The sequence below is a fragment of the Stenella coeruleoalba genome (assembly GCF_951394435.1).
Source record: "Stenella coeruleoalba genome assembly, chromosome: 8".
In the NCBI taxonomy this organism is placed as follows: domain Eukaryota; kingdom Metazoa; phylum Chordata; class Mammalia; order Artiodactyla; family Delphinidae; genus Stenella; species Stenella coeruleoalba.
Window position 1 is genome coordinate 17,995,921 of NC_137154.1, and position 23,230 is coordinate 18,019,150.

The 23,230-nt window shown below is 38.6% G+C and overlaps 1 protein-coding gene across 13 annotated transcripts in view; it reads left to right on the top strand.

The window, feature by feature from the left end:
- The window catches only part of LRRC4C (leucine rich repeat containing 4C), a 1,468,103-nt gene that overhangs the window by 218,743 nt on the left and 1,226,130 nt on the right, over positions 1–23,230 (top strand). For 8 of the 13 annotated variants that reach the window (XM_079929000.1, XM_079928999.1, XM_079929001.1 and 5 more), the window contains one exon: positions 19,282–19,423. The exons of 4 other annotated variants lie outside the window; for them this stretch is intronic. The gene's annotated coding sequence lies outside the window, so the exon portion shown is untranslated. Of the gene's footprint in view, positions 1–19,281; positions 19,424–19,917; positions 20,798–23,230 lie in introns of those variants that run through there. One more of the 13 variants, XR_013829413.1, reaches the window with a different exon arrangement.

A 23,230-nucleotide genomic window follows, 5' to 3' on the forward strand; every position in this document is an offset into this window, starting at 1 on the left:
TCTTGGGTATTTGTATTTTATCTATGAACTGGAGAAAATGATAAAGTATATTTGTTTTATACTTTATGGCTAATGGATATATAATCCTCACTACATGAGAATTCCCACTTATTTTGGGATGTATCATGGTAATCCCTTTCAGGTCAAGAAGGGAATGCACTATCAGCTAACCCCAGTCTCTTTGTCTTGTCGATAAGAGCAACTTTAGTTTTCCCAGTTGTCGGATATAAGCTCAAAACAGTAATGCCCCTTTGAAAAGCCTTTTGAGATAAGTTTATGAAAAGAACCATGAGCATGGAATTGCTCCAAATCAGGATGGTTACTTGCTTGGAAAGATGGGATTAATTTACTTTGTGAATTGCACAGAAAGAACATCTCTTTTGAGTTGCAAAACATAGCAAGATTACTGTATCTTGGAGAGAGAAATCTGTTTGTAAAGGGTGATGTTTAGGGGAGTTAAGGAGAAATGAACAAGACAGTCACCCTCTTCTGTGGGATAATTAGCTTCCCAACAGCTGGGGCCAGAGTCACTTTGCTATTCCTAGTACAAGCCCAATGTCTAAGCTGTAATATGGGGTTCAGTGAAAGCTGATTCAGTGAAGACATAGATGTAGGTTATCTTTATATTTCATCTTTATAATAATTATGGCCTCCGATCTAATGCTTGGCATTTGCCAGGCATTGTGTGAGGTATTTTACACACCTTATTTCTGTCCTGAATGCTTTTTGGAGAAAAACTTAGAGATTGACTAGAAGCTTACAGTGCATCTGCTCAGTCCACAATCACTGTCCATCTGGAAAATCCATCCCCAACCTGATCTACAATCCCCTCAGTGGTCACTACTGTAAAACAGGAGTTTGTCCTCTGGTCACTGAAAATTGAGCCAAGATGGACATCTTCCTGAAACGGGAGAATTTTGATTCTCATTCCCATGGCTTTGCAAATGAAGTTAAGACTCAGAGACTGTTAACAGGTCTCTGGAAGTGGCTAGTCGAGTAACATGCAAACTCCAGAATTGTGAGTCTCTAGAAAAAGAGAAAGGAATGTGAAGCAGGTTCAGAGAAAGGGGAACAGATCAAAAGTAAAGTCTTGATATTTATCCCCAGAATCTCTTTTTACTTAAAACCCAGCTTCAGACCCCTGAATTCTACGGCTATCCTCTCTTTGCTTAAGCTAACTGGAATTGTCTTTTGGAAGTTAGAATCTAGGATCTTGGCTAGTATACGGTATAAATAAAATATGTACATTCATACCTACATCCAAAGAAACGTGTTATCTCTTATTTTCACAGCATATCCAAGAGTGGATATTATCATCCCCATCTTATAGATGAGCCTACAGGCTCAGAGAGTGGAAACAATTTTCCCAAAACAATCTACTTAGATTAGTTAGAGCTGGTTATTTAATCTGAGGTTGGAATAGCTTAAAATCCTGTGATCTTCCTAGCCCTATATCATGCCCCATCTAGTTTTATTCATTCTTTAAACATGTATTTATGGAGATCCTGTTAAGTCCCAGGCACTATATTTCTACGGTTTCACCAGGGTTGCCAAGTAGTTGTAGATATTTACAGGGTATTGTATCCATATGTGTCCATGTAGACTACCAAAGGCAGGATGCTCAAGGTTAAAGAATAATCTCTGAGATTCATTATTCATACACTACTTTCAGTAAAGATATAATTAAGGAGAGACCAGCTTTCAAAAGACATAGGAGGTGTTGGAGGATTTTGGAATTACTAAAATCTTTCAATATTAAGCATTTACCAAGCTACTGTATATTTTAACTGGATCAGATGCCACCTGGTGTGATTTTGTCCCTGGTCTTCAGACAGAATGTGGCTGGGATTGTCAGTGGACTGATAATGAGCACCTGTTATTAGAGGGTTTTTTTTAATGGTCTCCTGAAGGAGATTTACTGAGTTGATGATCCAATAATGTCTCAGATTTCCTATTAAGCCCAGAGAAGGCAGGTAACTTTCTCAAGGTGACAGAGCTAGGTGGTTGCAGAGATGAGGCTTGCCAGCTGAGAATGCACTGCCAACAGAAGTCATTTTTAAAAATTTATGTAATATTTCTTCTTATTCCTCCAAATAACAACACATGTCAATTAGATTCATGTCAGATCCATTATGTATTCTACCCCCTCAGTCTGTCTTTCTTTGACTCAGTGAAATATAAAATGGGAAAATTACAGGTTTTTATAGTTAGAATCTACAGTGCTTAGGGTACAGTATAAAAGGCCCTATATTAATTATGTACATTCTGGCTTATTATATAATTCTACCTTCTTGTATTAGGACTTAAAATTTCGCTAAATACCATGAGTTTTAAAAAATCATCAATATCATTCTCAAATGTAATTATATTCTTTAAAAAATGACAAGAGTCCAAAAAAAGTGACAAGAGTCATATGTCAGAGCTCCTCAGTTTTTATAAAATGTATGCCTTCTTTTGTATCTTTTGTAACATACAAATAAAATACAAAATATAAACAATATGGTTGAACACTTTGGAAATGGAAATTATTTATGTTTTCTAATCCCAAGAGGGCATCTGTGCATTATCATCATAATAATTTTAAATAATAATGACAACAACAATAGTTAATACTTAAAGAATACTTATTGTGACCAGGCAATTTTCTGAATGCTCTACATGCATTAACTCAATCTTCATAATCACCTGTTCACCTGTGAGGTAGCCCTATTAGTACCCCATTTAACAGATGAGGAAGATGAGGCACAGAGATTACTACGGGATCAGCTCCAGTAGCTGAGCTACTTTCTAGGTAAGGAGATAGGACTGTCTCATCCTTGGTCTTTAAATGCGGCCCACATATATGTAACATCTAAATGGTCAAGCAGTTTCTCCTGACCTGGCTCAAACTCTGCTTGGCTCGGATGGTTTTCTCCCTCTTTTTTCCAGGTGAACCCCTATTGAGACTTCAAGGCTCATAAAAAATATGCTCCCTTTTACAGTCTTTCCTTCTAATGAACTTGCATTGTTTCTTCATTCATGTTGCCCTGACCTTTTTTTCATAATTCTGCCGCTCTAATTTGGAACATCACTGACTTCCTGACTTCTCCAAATACTGACTACTACAGTATTTATTTACTAAGTTATGAATCCCTTTGTGAAATCGGACACTTGTAATGAACCTCTCAAAGTTTTTTCAAAGCACCATCCTCCACAGCTGCTTCTCTTGATTTTCCGGTCATTCCAGCTCAATCTTCATTATGTTTCCCTCTCTCTCTCTCTGTGCCTATTAAATGATGGAAGTCTATAACCTAGATGCCAACACAAGATCTAGCATCCAGAATGGTCCTTGTCATATGTAAGGATCTCAATAAACATTAGCTGCATAATTTTCCTCATGAAATCTAACCCATGTATATGGTTTCAAGTATGACTCATGAACTAGCAGATGTGAAATCCAGAACTCTTAAGCTTAGGAGTTTCCAATCCAGATCTAATGTCATGCTTTCTATTAGTATTCTGTTTTTCTCTCTCATTCTTTCTTATCTGGATGAGTTACTCTTTTACTCTCTCTCTCTCTCTCTCTCTCTCTCTCTCTCTCTCTCTCTCTCTCTCTCTCTCTCTCTCTCTCTCACACACACACACACACACACACACACACACACACACACACACACATACTGAGGACAGTGGAATGTTGGGCATTGGATTAGGTGCTGGGTCAGTGGTGGGACCTTCATGATAGTTGTCTAGGTGAGGGTACCAGCTTGTTATACTGTTTTCTCCCTCTTTTCTTCTTCACTCTCCATTTCATTTTCACACTCATGATACAGTGTTCTTTGGGAAATATCTAACTGCCCCTATTCAAAATTCTGTTGGTTTTTAAAATTTTATTTATTTTTTTAATATAATTTTAAAATATTACATTCCACTTACAATTATTACAAAACATTGGCTATATTCCCTGTGTTGTACAATGCATCCTTGGGCCTATCTTACACCTAATAGTTTGTACCTCTCATTCCCCCACCCCTGTATTGCCCCCGTTCCCCCTCCCCACTGGTAACCACTGGTTTGTTCTCTATATCTGTGCGTCTGCTTCGTTTTTGTTATATTCACTACTTTGTTGTATTTTTTAGATTCCACATATAAGTGGTATCATACAGTATTTGTCTTTGTCTGACTTACTTCACTTAGCATAATGCCCTCCAAGTCCATCCATGTTGCTGCAAATGGCAAAATTTTGTTCTTCAATGGTTCCACATTGTGTATACAGTAGAGTTCCTTTATATCTGAGAAGGCCCTTTATAATTTGATCCCTGACTATATGTCAAGCCTTAATTTCTTCATTCTCACACTTGTGTTCTATATTCCAGACACAGCAAACGCTTTGGTATTCCTTAATCATGCAATGGCTTTGCTTATCTAAGTATCTTTATACACACCATCTTGTTTGAATTTGGTAAGGACTGAGAGAAACAGTAAATTACATTTCTCTTACCTGCCAGGGTTCATACTCAACGTAGGGATAAACACAAAGTAAGATAGGTAGAGAGCAAATGTCACCTTCACCCTGACAATGTTTATCTTAGAGTATGCAGTTTATTTTGTTAGGCAAGTGGTCCTCCCTAAATCCTAGAATAGACAGACTTAGACTGTCTTCCAGGCAAAGACAGCATGGGAAAATGGAAGCCTCACCATATCCTCAGCTTGCTGTATGGGACAGATAGAGAACACCAGCTCTCTGAGGGCAGGCTAGCTCCCCAATGAAAAGAGAAAGTACACAGTCCTGTTCTCCTCCAAAACTGCCAGCGGGTTGAGTGGCTCTTCCTCTCCTGTAGGGAGTTAGTGAGACAGCAGAGACAGGCCAGGAGTGGCTTGGAAGTGGAGCTCCTCCAACCTGGAAGTATTTTTAGGTGAATAATGAAGATATATCAAGTATAAGCTGAATTCAACAGGAGTTTTTCAATTTTAAGTAGAAAGAAAAGAAGCACCTCACTTTGCCTCAAGCCACAGAATGGAACTGATTAGCTCACACAACTGAAAAGCATCTGAGTCCAGGCACTCAACGTCATAGAACTTGGTCTGTCTTCATCTTCGCTTTCCTCTCTCTCGAGTCCAATCTCAGGCAGGCTCTTTCCTTACTGTGCTGTGATATTAAGATGGCCATCGGTGTCTGGTAACTATCTTACAAGCTCAGCTATCCCAATGAAAAGAGAGCTTCACCTTCCCAAGAATTCTAGTGAAAGGCCTGGGTTGAATGTCATTGGATAATCTAGACCAGGGAAGTAAAACAATACATATTTTTTGGCCAGGCATGGTCGGGCACACCCTCCGCCACCACCAGAACCGTGGTCAAAGTCAAGGTTATCTGAAGGACTGAGATGAGAGAGGAACGTTTCAGAAGGAAGAGCATCTATTCTGGGCAGACGGAAACAAAACATGTCAAGGGCATTGTTCCATAGGTGAGTGGAGTGGTGAACCAAAGTAGACAGGTTGTTTAGTAGCAGTGACTCTGAGTTTAGGTAAAATAGTCTTTTCTCGATTATGCTTATTGTTAAATTAGACTACTCCATGATTCTATTGCAGCCAGCCAGGAGAGTGTACTCATTTTTTTGTTAGCCTAGGAATCAGACTTTCACAAAATAGGTGAATTGGGAAATCTCTTAGCTATACAGAAAATATTGTTGCTGTGACAGTTGTTGCAGTAGAGGCCTGTTGGAAATGAGTCAGGGAGTAGATGGAAGAAACAGTCACCCCGGTCTCTGCTGTCAAGTGAAAGGAGGGTGCACGCAGCTGTGAATTTTTCTACTCTCGTTTCTCCTGGAATCGCACGTCTCTCCCTCTCTCCCTCCCGCTCTCGCGCGCGCTCTCTCTCTCTCTCTCTCTCCTCCTCCTCCTCCCTCCCTCCCTCTCTCCCTCTCTCTTTCTTTCTCTCTCTCTCTCTCTCACTCACACACACACACACACACACACACACACACACACTGTCTCTCAAACAGGCCAAATCATCATTTTACCCAAAAATGATGAAATGAAAAATAAATATGCCAGCTTCCATCCAACAGAAATAAAAATACCTCCAAAATTTCGACTTAATGGTATATGTCAGGTTGTATTGACTCACTTGTGAAAGAAAAGTTGCTGTATTGCTCATTCTGATTTAAAATATCATAGTTAGAGGTCTCCATGATATGTGTTGATCAGCAAAAGCGGACCCTTTGTGCCCTGCTGCACACTGGCAGGAATGCCCGTGTTACAGGTTTGCCAAGGGCCCGGTTGTGTTCATGCCAATGTGGCCTAATTTTATTTTCCTCGCTGTCTGTGTCTCTGTCTCTCTTTTTTTTTTAATGTTTGAAAAGTACAATAGAACTGTCTTCTCAGCATGGGGATATCTGCATGTGTTAAAATTACATTTTAAACTCTCTCTCTTTTTAATTTAAGAGGACTTGTCAGAACATGCAGTCTTTTTTCCCCCTTCCTAGAAAACGGGGAATATACAAACCTGAGATCTTCAGAGGCAAAAGCCTACTTGTAGGAAAACAAGCAAATAATTAAACAAACCAGCAAAAACAAACAAAAAAAGTAAAGTCTGGCTTATTTTATTTGAGTTGAAATCTCTCAAGCTTTGACATGAAGAACTGTAGCACAAAGGAATTACAGCAAGGGCAAGAAATAGAATCTTCTTGTCTGGAAATGATTAGGCAAAGCATCAACTCCTCTTTACCTCAGTTTCCTGGAAGATGTTAAAATGGTTTCTCAATTACTGATACCTCTATGCAATGTATACTGCATGAAAAATAATGACAATAACATTTATGGAGAACTTACTGTCACATGAGACAGTATGCTTAGAATAAGAATACATGCACACACAACTCCCAGCCCAACCTCAGAGTGGATTTATTTAGCGCGTACTCCCCCCTCAAAAATAATAAACCACTCTACCCGCTATAATGTTGGGATGGGTTATTAGTTCCACTTTACGGATGAGAAAACTGACTTTGCTTTAAGGCACTGTGACAAATGCTGTGGCCGCACCATGCAGAGCCTCCTTCAGGATCACACGCCCAATTCCCTACTTGTCAGAAATGTTGGCTGCTGAAGCTCACAGCTGAGTTCCACTTGAGGACTGTCCTCTACCAAAGAAAGCTTCCTTGCCACAATTTACACTAAATTCCCACAGACCAATCGTCTTTCTCTCTAGTTGGTAGGAGAGTGTAAAGATCTGTCCTCCACTCGATTTGGGGATTATCTCTGAAAGGCTGCCTCAGCTCCAAAATTCCCTGAGGGACTGGGGGGCCCTTTGTTGTAACCACTTCACTGTTTAACTCCTTCCTCTGCCCAGTCCTGTTGCCATCACTCGTTATGGGTCCTGATCAAGAGTACTCCTCAGTATACCTTCTTCATATAAATCTCTCATGGTATGTTTCTGGAAACCTAAGGCAGTCACCCAGAATAGATGTCAGTTTAATGTCTGATATTATAGTTATTTACCAGAAACCCCTGTATGTGTTTCTGACTCATGGATTGTTCTCCATGAGTCAATTAAGCAAAGAAAAAATGTAAAGGCTTTGCCTTTTTATGCTAATGCTTAATGCATTGCTTGGTATACATAGTCACCTATACATAATGGCTCATCAGTTAGTCTACAGTGATCTTATCTATGATATATATGCATGTAGCAGAAAGCCAGCCCTGCCCAAATGCTGTTGGTTCACTGTAAGTAGGGCCCATGATTTTATTGGTCTCTTCTCTTGTGTTATGCAACGTATAATAAGGGAATGTGTGGTCGTCAGTGCCTGAATGCCACTTTCAGTAATAGAAACTCCTTCTGGGGAAACAAGATTGCTGCCAGGACTAGAATATGGAAGCAAACTTGAAATTATTTCACTGCTATTTCAGAATGGTTTAAAAAAAAAGGAAAAGGCAGCAAGACCATGTTCAAGGACTGCCAACCACATTGAGGCATTTGAACGCAAGTTCCTCTATAGCTTTCTATAACCTACTAAATAGAAATCCAGAGTTTTTAGGTTGGCATGTCAGCCTCTGTTCAACTAGTACCAAGTTACCTTTGCACATTATCACCCACAGTGACCTCCATGAGCACTCCATATTTTTGCAAAAGTGGGTTTAGCTTTTCCCTGAACAAAAATAAAATCAAATATGTAAAATAAAATAAAAAATAAAACAGTCTGACCAAGATAATGTAAGCCCACTCTAGTCATTTTTTCTGCTGATTGTAACCCCAAATTCTGGAGAAAACAAAAATAAAATAGAAAGCTATTTGCACACTCTGAAAACTAAACAAAAGTAGGCAGATTGGGGAAGGGAGTCAAAAATTGAAGGAACACCCTGAAAAAAGGTAAACTTCCCCCACTTTTTTCCCCAATGTTTTTCCTCAGTTGGAGCTATGGTAGTAGTGGTGAAAGCAGTAAAACTTTGAAAGAACTCCTTATGTTTGGCCAGAGCCACGAGACAAGGAGTTCCTAAAACCTGAAGAATGTGGACGGTTATTAGTGAGAAGGCATATGGAGAATGATATCCCCTAATGTGTATTTGAACACACACTGGTTCTGGGCTCCAGATTCAAATTAGGAAGAGTTCTTAGGTCACCAAATTCACTGCCTGTCAAAGAAAAAAAATAAGATAATTCAACTGTATTAAAATTAAAATTTATGTTGTGAATGACACCATTGAGAGTGAAAAGACAAGCTGCAGACTGGGAGAAAATGTTTTAAAATTGCATATCTGAAAAAGAAATTGTATCTAAAACATATACAGAATTCTCAGCCCAATACTAAGGAAACAACCAACCCAACTTTAAAAAATAGGCAGAGAGGGACTTCCCTGGTGGTCCAGTGGTTAAGACTCTGCACTCCCAATACAGGGGGCCTGGGTTCGATCCCTGATCAGGGAACTAGATGCCACATGCTGCAACTAAAGATCCCGCATGCCGCAACAAAGATCCCGCACGTGGCAACGAAGGTCCCATGTACCACAACTAAGACCCAGCTAGCCAGCTAGCTAAATAAATAAATAATTTAAAAAAAAATTAATGAAAAATAGGCAGAGAAACTATACAGATACTTCACCAAAGAAGATATTCTTTGATAAATGAGAATATTCAAAGATGCTCAACATCATTAGTAGATGTTTTAGATTCCTACAGCTTCCAGAGCTAAGTACCACAAACTGGTGGCTTAAGACAACAGAAGTCTATTGTGTCACAGTTCTGGAGGCTATAAGTACAAAATCAAGGTATCTTTAGGACTATGCTCCCATTCAAGGTGCTAGGGAAGGATCTTTCCTTGACTCTTCTGCCTTCTTATGATTCCCGGAAATCCTTGGCAGTGACATCATCATCATCATCGTCATCATCCCCTTTTTAAAAACGGATGGTACCATGTTTCGGTGAGGATACAGAGACACTCAAACTCCTGTATATTGCTGGATTGATGATGATACAACTGACGTATAGCCATTTGGAAAATCATGTGACGTTTACTTGTATGGATGAACATACACTTACCGATCTATCTCACTCCCACACATTTACCCAAGAAAAATGAAAATTTATGTTCCTACAAAAATCTCCACTCAGATGCTTACAGTGATATTATTCATAATTGTCCCAAAGCAGAAACAACCCAAATGTCCTTCTAGTGGTTAGTGGATAAACAAACCATGATGTGTCCATACAATGGACTGTTATTCAGCAGTAAAAAGGAAGGAGCTATTGATATACACAACCATATGGGTGAGACTCATGCATGATGCTAAATGAAAGACACCAGATTCAAAACACAGCATACTGTGTGATTCCATTGTTATGACATTCTGGAGAGACAAAATTATAAGAAATAACAACAAAAATTAAATCAGTGTTTGTCAGGCTGTGGATGGTGGGAGGGGTGGACCACAGAGAGGCACAGGAGAATGTTGGTGTGATCAAGCAGGTGTGTATCTTGATTGTGGTGGTGGTTACCCTATGCATTTGTCACATTTTGTAGAACCGTACGTTAAAAATAGTGAATTTTACAGTACGTATATAAAGAAAATTCAACAAATGAAATCAAATGCTGGTGCCTGATATCATGAATGGCATGTGTTTGGGACATAATCAATGTTAGTTCCTGTCTTCTTCCCTCATGCCTAAAGGACATCGACTCTTACTATTATTTTATTTATTTGCTAATTTAAAATATTTACAGTTCTTTTTTCTTTAGAATGCTTTTCCCTCTCTCCTACCTCCACTCCTGGCAACTTGATAAACTCATCTTATTAGGACATTCTTGCTGTGCCACCGTTACATTCTTCTGTATTATGTTTCTTGCTGCTGTGTCCTAGGCCTAAATCTGGTCGTGTTTGGCCTTCCATACTTGCTGCCATAATAACTGAACATCTCTTGTAACCTAGAAATCAATTGGTGACTTTCTATCCTTGAAATTTATTTAAGAAACTCTTTTCCATCCTACTTTCAAGTCCCATAATAGTCCAAAACCTTGGCATTCTCCAGGAGCTTATATCCTTGTGTTCACCAAGCTCCTGCTACCACTGGACTGTTCTGTCCTGAGATGTAAAGTTGAACCCCTTCTTCCTGTGACCTATTCTTTGTTTCCCAGCAATAACCACCCACATGAAGCATCTCTAAGTCAAGTACACTTGACTAAAGATTTGTGGGAAGGTGGAAACACTCCTATTTCAAATTGGACATTATTCATCCACATACTTAGATGCTTCAGTGGCCCATGTCAGAGGTGAACTGCAGCCGCTCACAAATCTCCTGGATGCTATCTCTTCCATACTTTTAAAGCCCACCCTCTTTTCTCTCCTCCCACACCTCTCTCAGGAACATAACCAGTTTCTTTTCTGGTCTCATAAAAAAGTCAATTTCTCCATTAACTTTTGTTTTCTTGGTTCCTGCTGGTACCCAGGTCTTCAGTATCTTCCCTTCTACCCTGAGCAGCTTCTCAAGACAGCTTCCTGAAGTCAGGCTCCCCTCAGGAGGGAATTCTGCTTAAGTTGTTATGATAGTAAAACGCGCACTTTGTTACAATCTATTAAGCACTTATCACTAAATTGTAAATACACTTATCTTGATTCTGTTTCTCCCACTATTCCATGAAATCATCAAGGGTAGGTTTCATCCTTTCCCCACCCCACCCCCACAAAGCTTAACACAGTGGTGGGCATATAGTAAATATTTAAGAAGCAAATGAAAGTGTCTTAGTCCATTCAGACTGCTATAAAAATACCATAGACAGAATGGCTTATTGTGAAATAATAGAAAAAAAATATTGTCCCTACTAGGCATTCCTGGCACAGAGCTCCTTAAGACCCTTGTAATTTTTCAAGTGATGAGACTATTAGGAGCATCTCTTGTTCTAATACTTGGTCTTTTGACCCTGGTTTCTACACAGGGCTCCTAAATTCTTTGGAATTTCCTGGGTGATAGGAGTGTCTTTTGTTCTAATGAGGCAACTCTTAGTGGACTCCTGGATGGAGACTGGTCACCAGAGAGTCCAAGCCATGATTGGAAGCTTGGAACTTTCAGCCCTGGCCCCATTCTCCAGAGAGGGGAGAGGGACTGGAAATGGAGTAATAATCAACTGTGCCTACATGATGAAACCTCCTAAAAGCCCAATAGTGTGGGGTTTGGAGAGCTTCCAAGTTGGTGAACACATAAAGGTACTGGGAGAATGGCAAGCCCCCAAACGAAGCTCCACACCCCTTCCCACAAACCTTGCCCTGTGCCTCTTTTCTTGCTGTTTCTGAGTTATAACATTTTATAATAAGCTGGTAGTCCAGTAAGTAAGGTGTTTTCCTGAGTTTTGTGAGCCACTCTAGCAGATTAATCAAACTCAAGGCAGGGGCCGTGGGACCTTCCAGTTTACAGCCAGTAGGTCAGAAGCACAGATAACAACCTGGACTTAGGATTGGTGTCTGATGTGTGTGTGTGTGTGTATGTGGGGGTGGGGGGCAGTCTTGTAGAACTGAACCCTTAACTTGTGTAATCTGATGCTGTCCTCAGGTAGACAGTGTCAGAACTGAGCTAAATTGTGGGACAGCCAGCTGGTGTTGCAGAATTGCTTGATGGAAATCCCCTGTGTGGGTGACCAGAAGTGTCAGAAGTGAAAAGTTCTGTGTAAGTAGTATAGGAGAAATGCACATGAGTGTTTTTCTCTGTATTCTTGTAAACAACAAACATTTATCTGTCGTGGTTCTATAGGCTGGGAAGTCTAAGATCAAGGCCCTGGTAGATTCAGTGTCTGATGAGGGCCCACTTCTTGGTTCATAGATGACCGTCTTCTCACTGTGTCCTCACATAGTAGAAGGGGTCAGAGAGCTCTGTGGGACCTTTTTTTATAAGGGCACTAATTCTATTCATGACAGCTTCACCCTCATGATCTGATCACCTCCCAGATTTCAACATAGGTATTTTGTGGTAGGATGGAGGGAGGAGCTGGGTGCTTAAACATTTGGTCTATAGCAGAAAGTATAGCCAGACTTTCTTTTTTTAATATTTTAATTTTATTGGAGTATAGTTGATTTACAATGTTGTGTTAGTTTCGGGTGTACAGCAAAGTGATTCAGTTATACATATACTTATATTCATTCTTTTTTAGATTCTTTTCTCATATAGGTTATCTCAGTAGCCAGGCTTTCTTTTGCATTATTTTCACACTATTCCGTGAGTCTGCAGCATTAGCCCAACCATTTCTATCTCATTTCTTCACATCCTTGAAGCCCCTGTATCCATACACTGGTACATCTATGAAAAATGTTCTTATGTCTCCAGAGCTTGGTCCTCTGAATTATGAATTTTATTTTTTTTCCTCTGTTCCACTTCTTCACTGAAGGCAAGAGTTGTGTTTAATATACTTTTATAAAGTTCTCCAGTTTATTATACTCTGATGGGCAGTTAATAAATTCATTACTTTAGTCAACAATATTTACTGAGTGATTAACATTTTTCAGTCTCTGTTCTAGGGGCTGGGCATATAGCAGGGACACAGAGAAAAGTTTCCCCCTCCTTAAAGAGCTTACATTCCAGTGGTGAGAGTCCCAGGATAAACATACAACAAATACATATGTAACAGGTAATGTGTTAATAAGTACTATGACGACAAAGTAGAGTTAGGAGATAGCCAGTATATGAATATGTGATGGAGGGGTTATCTAGGAGGAGGAATTGTCATTTCATGCAGAGTGGTTGAGCAAGATCTAATAAAATGAAGGTCAAGTAGAAACTGAAGAAAGATAGGGGTTGAACTATGCAGATATGTGGAGGCAAAAAGCACTCTGGCAGCCCACAGTTCTTGGGATGAGCACCGTATAGTTCAAAAAGGATAAAAAGAAGGGGAGAGGGGTTATGCAGATGGAGAGAACTATTTCGAATACAGCGGATATTTTCCTGAAAAACCTATAGACAATTTAGGGGGATCTGATAATTTACGTTGGAGAATAGACATTGTTTGGGAGCAGAAGACAATGGTTACTTTTACTTGTTGCAAAAACCATGTAGGCTGACCTCTGTTAGAGTGTATCTGGGCAAGTGGCAAGACAGAATGGCTCTCCTGAGTTCTCAGTCTAAAGTACTGTCATATCATCCTCGGTCTTCTTTGTCTCCAAGACAGTTTTAAGTGCAAAACATACCAGTTCTAAATATGATATTTGGAAAAGGGAACTATCAAAAGTTGTCAGAAGATTTTATAAAGGTGGGATCTTGGGTTACTGAGAAACAATACTTGACTTCCTATTTAATCAAAGTGACGACAGAAGATTTTAAAAGTAAATGTAGGAGGTAACACAATTGTAAAGAATCTTAGTACTTTTAAAATTTAGAAGACTTGGTTATCTTCAAAAATCAGGAAAATGATAAAGTAAACATAAAGCACAGGAACTTTTTCATATACAGAATTTTTGCCTCCCAGGCAGATTGCTCAGAAGGTAAAGGAAAACCTTTTACAGCCTCTTAGAGAGACGAATACTCTGAGAAAATGTAAACACAGATTTTTTTGAAAAATCTTATAAACAAGCCCATTAAACCTTAGCTAAAACTATTATATAAACCAATAAAAATAAGATTTCCCTTTCATGAACCTTCTACAACTTTCTATGTCCATTCAGGTTTTTTCTTAAACATTCCTCCTTCTCATTCTGGAAGAATCAGTCATTTAACTTTAAGACAAAACTTCTCTCTTTTTTTACCTTAACAAAGAGACATATCTTACAGTACAATTTCTCAAAATGCCAAAAATGAACACATTCGTTAACAGACGCAAATATATGCAGCCTCTCTGTACCATGAGAGAAAATGATATAAACTTAAAATTATGCTCTGTAACTTATGTTACAGTAGTTTTATCTTATTTCAAAATTATCTACTTATCTAATGAATATCCATTAAGTAGCTCAATTTAGTAGCAGTCGAGATTTTAAACTACTTAAGGATCTTGGAAATTATCTTCAAAATTACATACTACAAAATATAATTACTGTTGAAATAAAGTTCACCAGAATAATGATTCAATTTGGTTAAACCCAAATTTAAATTTTTTGTAATATTAAACAGTAAGTAGAAATAATGCTAGCTCATTTGATTAGTAAATCTTTGTTTAGAAAGAACATACTCAAGTAGAATAAAAATGTGTACTTACATTATACTGATAACACGGATAACTTAGATAAAACATAGTTCTTTGTATTAACCCAAAAGTATTAAAGTAGTTTTGTTTGACAAAGTAGGTAAATGTGAATTCTTAAAATGTCTCTGAATTAGTTTCTGTAAGAATACCTCTTTTTTCACATTGAAATTGAGATTCATTTTCTCTAATTTCTGAAATATGGGGAACGGCCAATTATATGAATATTTATTTATCTCTAAACCAATCACAGCAGAGCTCCTTTAATGTAAGAGATTTAAAATCTAATTGATTAGTATTATCCAGAGGTAGGAAAATATTACATATTAACATAATTAGAGGGAAAGACTTTTCTGAATTACAGACATATAAACATACAAACAGATACAAAGAGCTTATAGTTTTAGTTCTAAAATTTCAGTCATAAGTCAAGCATAAACAAAGTTCTGAGGTCCATTTCAAAGACCTTGTCCCTTCTCAGTGGGTATACATTCTCAGTTTATATGGGCTCAAAATACACAAACAGAAAAGAACAATAAACCAGATTCTCTGTCCTCTTTTACCCAACAGAAACAAGATCTCTATAAATCATCAATCCGTTTATTTTTTTTATTGGGGTATAGTTGTTTTACAATGTTGTGTTAGTTTCTACTGTACAGAGAAGTGGAGTTCCCTGTGCTATACAGCAGGTTCTCATTAGTTATGTATTTTATACATATTAGTGTATATATGTTAGTCCCAGTCTCCCAATTCATCCCACTCCCTCTTCCCCCCCCCCCCGTGGTGTCCATACATTTGTTCTCTACGTCTGTGTCTCTATTTCTGCCTTGCAAACTGGTTCATCTGTACCATTTTTCTAGATTCCACAAATATGTGTTAATATATGATTTTTGTTTTTCTCTTTCTGACTTCACTCTGTATGACAGTCTCTAGGTTCATCAATCAGTTTATAGTGATCAATAGATGGTCAGACCAAATAGAAAGGAAAATGATCCAGGAAACTTACGTGAGTCAGGAGGAAGGATGGAGTTGAGTATTATCTCAGAATGTGGATGGCAGTGTGGTCCTTTGAAATTAGCCATTTTCCAGAACATGAAAGGATAGGATGGAGGTGGGAGGACAGGGGTTCTTAACCAACTCTCCTTTCCAGAAGCACAGGGCTCAGGTGAACTTCAACATTGTTACAGCCCTTTTAAGTAGATGCTATGATAACCCCATATTTTAGATGAGGAAACTGATGCAAAGAGAGGTTTAGTAACTTGCCCAAATTCACATAGCTGCTAAGTGGTAGAGGTGAGCATCAAACTCTTGAAGTCCCACCCTAGAGTTCATGCTCTCAGCCAACAGGGGCTCCTACACTACACTCTAAGAGTTTACCACAAGGTTAAAGACCTTTTCTACCTAGTTCATCACTGTTTCCCCACAGAATAGTAAAAGTTTGGTGGATGGGTAAATGAAAGAAGAGAGAGTGAACCATAAACAGTGAAAGAAAGAAGAAAGAGTGAGGCAGAAAAATGAACACATAGAAATGGAGAGAAAAAAAAAAAAAGTAAATGTTTCTCTTTTTCTACTCCTGGAGGATGCATTGTGCCTGCCTCCCCTAGACACAAAGGGAAAAAGTCCTCACTTAAGACTATTTTTTTCCAATTGTCAAATCACCCCTGGAAAAATTTTTATCATTTTAGAGATATGCATTAATTACCCTTGAGGATGGAAAATGTAAATAATCTAGCATTGTTACTAATAAAAACCAGAAAGCATTGACCAACTTGTAAGTTTAATCACCAATCATCCTGTCAATAATTATAATTATTATTATTATTATTTTTTTTTGTGGTACATGGGCCTCTCGCTGTTGCGGACTCTCCCGTTGCGGAGCACAGGCTCCGGACGCGCAGGCTCAGTGGCCATGGCTCACGGGCCCAGCTGCTCCACGGCATGTGGGATCTTCCCGGAACGGGGCACGAACCCGTGTCCCCTGCATCGGCAGGAGGACTCTCAACCACTGCGCCACCAGGAAAGCCCAGTAATTATTTGATATAACTATTTCCTCCTTGATTTGGATCCCATTAAAGGCAGACATTCTATCATATTCTTCTTTGCACCTTCATCACATTACACAGCACCTGAGACATAGTAGATATCCAGTTAAATGTTTAATTGAATGGGAAAAATAAAACTTTGTGAAACTACCTCTCTCTTTGAAATAAGAGGAAATGAGAATTCCAGTTAATGTGCTGACAAAATAGTCTGACAAAATGATATATTTATTACAACTTCCCAATAAAGTTTGTTATGACTTGCAGTATGGGATCAAGGGTTTTTTTGCTTTTTGTTTTTTTTAATTAATTTATTTATTTTTGCTGTGTTGGGTCTTTGTTTCTGTGCGAGGGCTTTCTCTAGTTGTGGCAAGTGGGGGCCACTCTTCATCATGGTGCGCGGGCCTCTCACTATCGCGGCCTCTCTTGTTGCGGAGCACAGGCTCCAGACACGCAGGCTCAGTAGTTGTGGCTCACGGGTCTAGTTGCTCCATGGCATGTGGGATCCCCCCAGACCAGGGCTCAAACCCGTGTGCCCTGCATTAGCAGGCAGATTCTCAACCACTGCGCCACCAGGGAAGCCCTGGGATCAAGTTTTATACTTTAAACTGTATTATAAACCATACAATACACAAACACATATATAGAAGTCACACTGAATTGAGCTGATGAAATACAGATGATACTGTTGATCTCAGCTATTCTCATATAGACCAATCTTTGTACACTGAACCAGAATAGAATCCAGAGAAAGGATTCAGCTAACTTAAAAAAAAAATAGAACTATTAAAATATTGAGTTTATTTTTATGATTACCACATGTTAGTTGGAAAAAATGTTCAAATAACTGTTCAAATAAATCTTAGTTTTCTTGATACAGTGGGATGTCTTGGTTCTGTCTAACCCTGGTCCTTGTCCTGGCTATACACTATGGTACTTATTGAATATTTCTTTCAAGATTCCCAATTGAGTTGGACTTACTTTAGCTTTATTCTTACAGCTTACTTCAAAGTGGAAATGACTCAATAAAATAATTTGTATGTTATTCTTTGTCATAATATTAACATTTATAATGATATTTGGTAGCATTTATAATGGTATTTACAAAGCTTTTATATGTATCATCATATTTGATTCCTATCATAAGCCTGTGATACAAATAGTTCATTCTAACCATTTGGCTTTTGATAAGAAAATGAGAGAGAGAGAAAGTGAGTCTAATGTCTCACAGCTACTAAGTCTTAGAGACTTGACTCCTAGTTCAAGGATCATATTAATATCATGCCACAGGTGGCTTCTACTCACAGTTTTAAAAAGCTGTTCAATTAACAAGTCATCTATGGATTGTTCTGGCATAAAAATATACCATAACTTAAATAGATAATGTTATTTATAACAAACAGAAGCTTAGTTATCTACACCTGGTGAGAGTGGGAAGTGGGGTGGGTCTTCCCCATATTTTCTAAAAATTAAAACCCAAACTATGTGAAAATCACGTATTCTAACCTGTGACATTTTTTCTTATTCCCCTTCAGTCTGAAATGTTCCCAGAAACAATAATGTCCTTAGAATTCTTGGTCTGCTGTATCACAGACAATTCAAAATGCCTTACACTGTTCTAGCAGGAAATATGGAACAAAATTTTGATGAGAAAAATCTACCCTCTGGCTCTTAAGAATAATGGGAAAGTGACATTGGAAGAAAATGTTTTGGCAATAATCAGCTTTGGGGATTTAGTACTTAGATGGATCTTTCAGAATAAGCTGAGGACAGATAGTTGCCTAGCTAATTATATGGACAAAAGAAAGACAGATAAAGGCTGTTCCAAATTCTTCTCCACAGCCACACCACAGGATGAACAAGGAAGCCATACAGGGGAAGCTTTTTCTCCCCATCATGCCCAAAATGCACTTCTTTGGAGGTAACTAAGTATAGACCTTGAGTCATTCCAGCCATCAGTGTCTTTTCATAAGCACTAGTTAGGAAGCTGAAAAGAATGGCAATATAATACACCTATTCTTCTGGAAACTGCTGGAGGGCGAGTGACTAAGAATGACCAAAATAATGGAGATCCTAAGTGATCACCCAAAGTGGGTGGCCAGGGTTTTACACAAGGAGAAAGTCTATACTTACATAGGTGGGTGCGAGGATTTGTGTATGTGTACACAGACATGATTCAGCCTTCCTAAGTTAGAGGAAAGTATTTCCTTCCTAACAATTTCTCCTAAATCCTAAAGTTAAGTATTAGCACCTGTATTTTTATCAGCCAACATGACAATGCTATTTGGATTATTAAGGAAAGAGTCAGAAGCATAATTAAATTGTAAGCAGTATCTTTTATGGAAACATACTGAAACGGTTGTAATACCGAAGACCAGAAGACTTGCCACCCACCTCAGCTGCCACGGTGCCAACCTATGCTGTGTCAGAAGTAAGTTTAGGAGACTCTCCCCCCAAATTTGCCTATAATTATTAGCCTTTGATGCCAAACTCTGTGGGAAAAAACTCCCAAGCCTTGGTGAGTGTGGCTGGAAGCGTTAGACCATGCTCATTATCTACTGCTGTTCTTTTGGCCAAAATTAAAGTTAAGTGGTTTACTTTCCCCCTTCCTTAAGGTGAGGAGAAGCTACAAAAAGAAATCTATGGAAAGAAGCGCCAAGAAAAAGCACGCAATGCTCTCTAAGGCCTTGAAAGAGCAGACTAAAGACACCCACCCAAGGCCGGGAGCGAAGTGACGAGCAAGATACCCATCATCAGGTGAGAAATAAGCTTCACCCCAAAGAGAATCTAAAGAGGGAAAGGAATACATAGACTAGAAAGTTAAAAAAGATATTCTGTATTATGTAACAGCTCCCATCTCTAGTTGCACTGCTAGTTTCCTAGATTCAAGTACATATACATTTTTTCCCCCTGAGGAGAAATAAAAGCAAAGACACCCTGGACTCTAGAAGTTATAGGCATTATATTTTTTCTAAAGAATTTTGTCTGCCTCAATACTTAATTATTCCCTAGAGCCAATGTATCTCTTTGTTCTTAGGGGTGTAGTCTCATTGAAGAAGTTTACTTTACAATAGAATCCTGAAATATTTTAATACTACCTTCTTGCAACTGTCGTCTCCCAAAGAAGTGTTTTGTTTTGTTTTAAATCTTACAAGTAGGAACAGCTTTTTAAGTGTAGAAATTTGTTCTCAGAGCTGCCGGAACTTTTCTTAGAGTAAGTCATCACCTTTATACCCCTTTCTTTCTTACAGGAAGAAAATTAGTAGAGCACTTTAGCAATTAGAATTTGAAGGAAGTAGAGGAAATTGAGAATATACATGAGTATATACTTCATACCTGATCTTCTACTCAGTGAGTGGTACATTCAAGCTGAATCTGATGAAGGGCGGGCAAACTTCCAGTTTCATTAGAGGCATGAGTATCCGGATTCCTTGGTAAAGGGTGTGGTCATCATTAGCAGAGTAACCAAATGTTTCTGGCTCTCTGCTTTTATGAACATGTAGAATAGTGCTTTTCCATCCCTTTAAAATTAGGTGAGGAAATATGACTTGTTTTTATAAATAGAATATGGGTAGAAGTAATATGTGTCACTTCTTAGTAGAAACTTTTGAAGACAGTATGTTACTTGCGGTATTTTCTTGACCTTTCGAAATCAAGGTGAAGTTTTGGGGAGCTGAAACCCTGAGTTACTGCAGTGAGTTATGCCCTTTTACCAACCTGCAAAGTACACACTGATTGAGCAAGGAATTTTTTGATTGATTGATAGGATTTTGTTGTTGTTGTTGTTACTACAGTATAACCTAGTTTACTCTGATTACAACAGGGAGGGATTTAAAAGCTCTTCTCCGTGCAACACTGAGACTGAATGGTAATGTAAACTGTGGACTTTGGGTGATAATAATGTGTTGATCTAGGTTCAGTGATTGTAACAAATATACTACTCTGGTGGGGATGTTGATAAATGAGGAGGCTATGCATGTTTTGGGGGCAGGGGTTATATGGGAAATCTCTCTGCACCATCCCCTCAATTTTGCTATGCTCCTTAAACTGGTCTAAAAAAATTAAATATTTTGAAAAATGTTCTCCAGTATCTAGCATCATGTTAGGTTGATGAAGTGATTGAAAGCAATCTCTGTAGGACAAAGTGCTAGCTCTGGGCATCTATCCATGGTCAACAGTAAACCATGTTAGTGACCTTTCAGTTATTGACGCTCCACATCACACAATAGAGACAAAGGTGTATAAAAGAGTAAGAGACCAGCTAGCTAATGAACCTCCTTGTAGTGGGACCAGCCTTGTTCCTGACTAAAATCCTTTATACTTGCACTTTCCTGCTTGGAATGCACTTCCCCCAGATCTCGGCATGCCGGCTCTTCATCATTAATATTTTAGTTCACATGTCACTCCTTGAGAGTAGATTTGTTGACCATACTACCTAAAATAGTCCTCTATTCTGTCACTGTCTAGCACATAAAATCTTTTATTTTCTTTGTAACTCTTGAACCATGTAAGGTATTTCTATATATGTTTGTTTAGTGGCTTATTGGCTATAAGACATCTGCCAATAGAATGGAGTCTCCATGATTGTGAAGATGCAGTCTCTCTGGTTCATTACTGTGTTCCCAGCTCAAAGAACATTGACCGGCATAAAATAGGTTGTCATATATTTTTGTTTGTTTGTTTGAATGAGTAATTAGACATCTCCAGTCAAATCAGATTAGGAGGGAATGGATTCGCCCTCACTCTTTAAACAACTAAAACAAACTGGACACAATATAAGAATAGTTTTATTAGACTACAGTCATCGCTGGACAGTAATCCCTGAGGGCAGGGAAATAAATGAGGTAAGCCCTACCAGTTCCCCAGCTTACTACATGGAGGGAGTTTCTAAGACTTACAGTAGGGAGGAAGAACCCAGGTGGGGCCCAGCAGTAACCCTGAATTGAAGAAATAAAGGTTGGAATCCAATGAGTCCAACCCATCTGGAGTCCACAGGGCAGAGTACTGAAAGGAATGGGCTGTAGAATGAGAAAACTCTGAAGATCTGCAGATGGTGCATACTAGTTTCCATCTGAGGACTCATCAGAGGACATGGTAAGGAAACTACCGATGCCAGGGAAAGAATCACTTAAAAGAGCAAGGCGAACAATCCCCAAGGCTCACGCATGGCCAGGGACCTTTATATTCCTGCAAGTCAGAGTGGGAAAATCCTGTAACCTACTGGGCATCAGGTGGAATATGCGGAAGGACCTTAGTAGTGGGGAAAAATCATCCTTAGACTAAAGACTCTTCTGATTCTTCCCAAGAAAGCTTAAAAACAAGGAACAAAAAAGCTCAAACTGCTTCCAGGTATCTGTGTTTCAGAACAAATGTCAAGAATAGTTAAAAACATGCCCAACAAGACAACAATTAAAAATTCCCGACATACAATCAAAATTACCAGGCGTGCACAGAAGCAGTAATCCACAGTGCATAGCGAGAGGAAAAACAATCAATTAAAATCAATCTAGAAATAATGCAGATGAAAGACATAGTAGACAGGGTATTAAACTACATTATTTTATATTTTCAAGAAAGTTTATAAAAACATAGCACGTTAAGGAGAGCTAAGGAAGATACAAAAAAGACCCAAAATGAACTTCTATGGATGAAACCTATAGTATCCGAGATAAAAGAATACACTACATGGAATTAATAGCATATGTGATGCTACAGAAGAAAAGATTAATGTAGTCATCCCTTAGTACCTGTAGGGAATTGTTTCCAGGAGCCTCCACAGATAGAAAATCTGCCATGCTCAAGTCCCTTATATAAAACAAAGTCTTACAATGAATACAGTTGGCCCTCTGTATTTAGGGGTTTCACATCCACAGATTCAACCAACCACAGAATCCGTGGAATCAGTGCTTGGTTGCATCTGCGGGTGTGAAACTCGTCGATACTGAGGGCAGACTGTACTTGAAGACTTAGTAATAGAAATAATCTAAAAAACAGAAAATAACCCCTGAAAGACAAAAGGATGCAGTGAGATGTGGGACAGCGTTAAAGTGGCAAGCTGCCTAATAGGGAAATTGAGGTCACCAAAATAGAGGGGCTGGAGATGGAAAACCTATGAAGAAATATAAGAAATGATAAAATTTTTCCACTTTGATGAAAATAATAAATTCAAGATTCAAGAAGCCTAGTGAAACCTAAGCAATAGAAATCTGAAGAAGAAAAAAAAAAAATCTGAATGTAGCCAAAGTAAAAAGAACCATTATGTATAGAGGGACAATAATAGTTGATTTTTTTTTTCGGAAACAATGAAGGCAAGAAGACAGTGGGCCAGATTCTCTTTCCGATGTACAAAAGCTGAAAAACTTCATCCCCAGCAGCTCCCAAATATGTTAAAGGAAGTTCTTCCAGCAGGAGGAAAATAATACCAGATGGAAATCTGTAACTACACAAATGAAGGAAGAGTACTGGGAATGGTAGTTATATGTAGGCAAATATAAATGCTTTTCTTATTTTTAAGTCCTATTAAAAGATCATTTGACTGTTTTGAAATAATATCAATTTATTGTT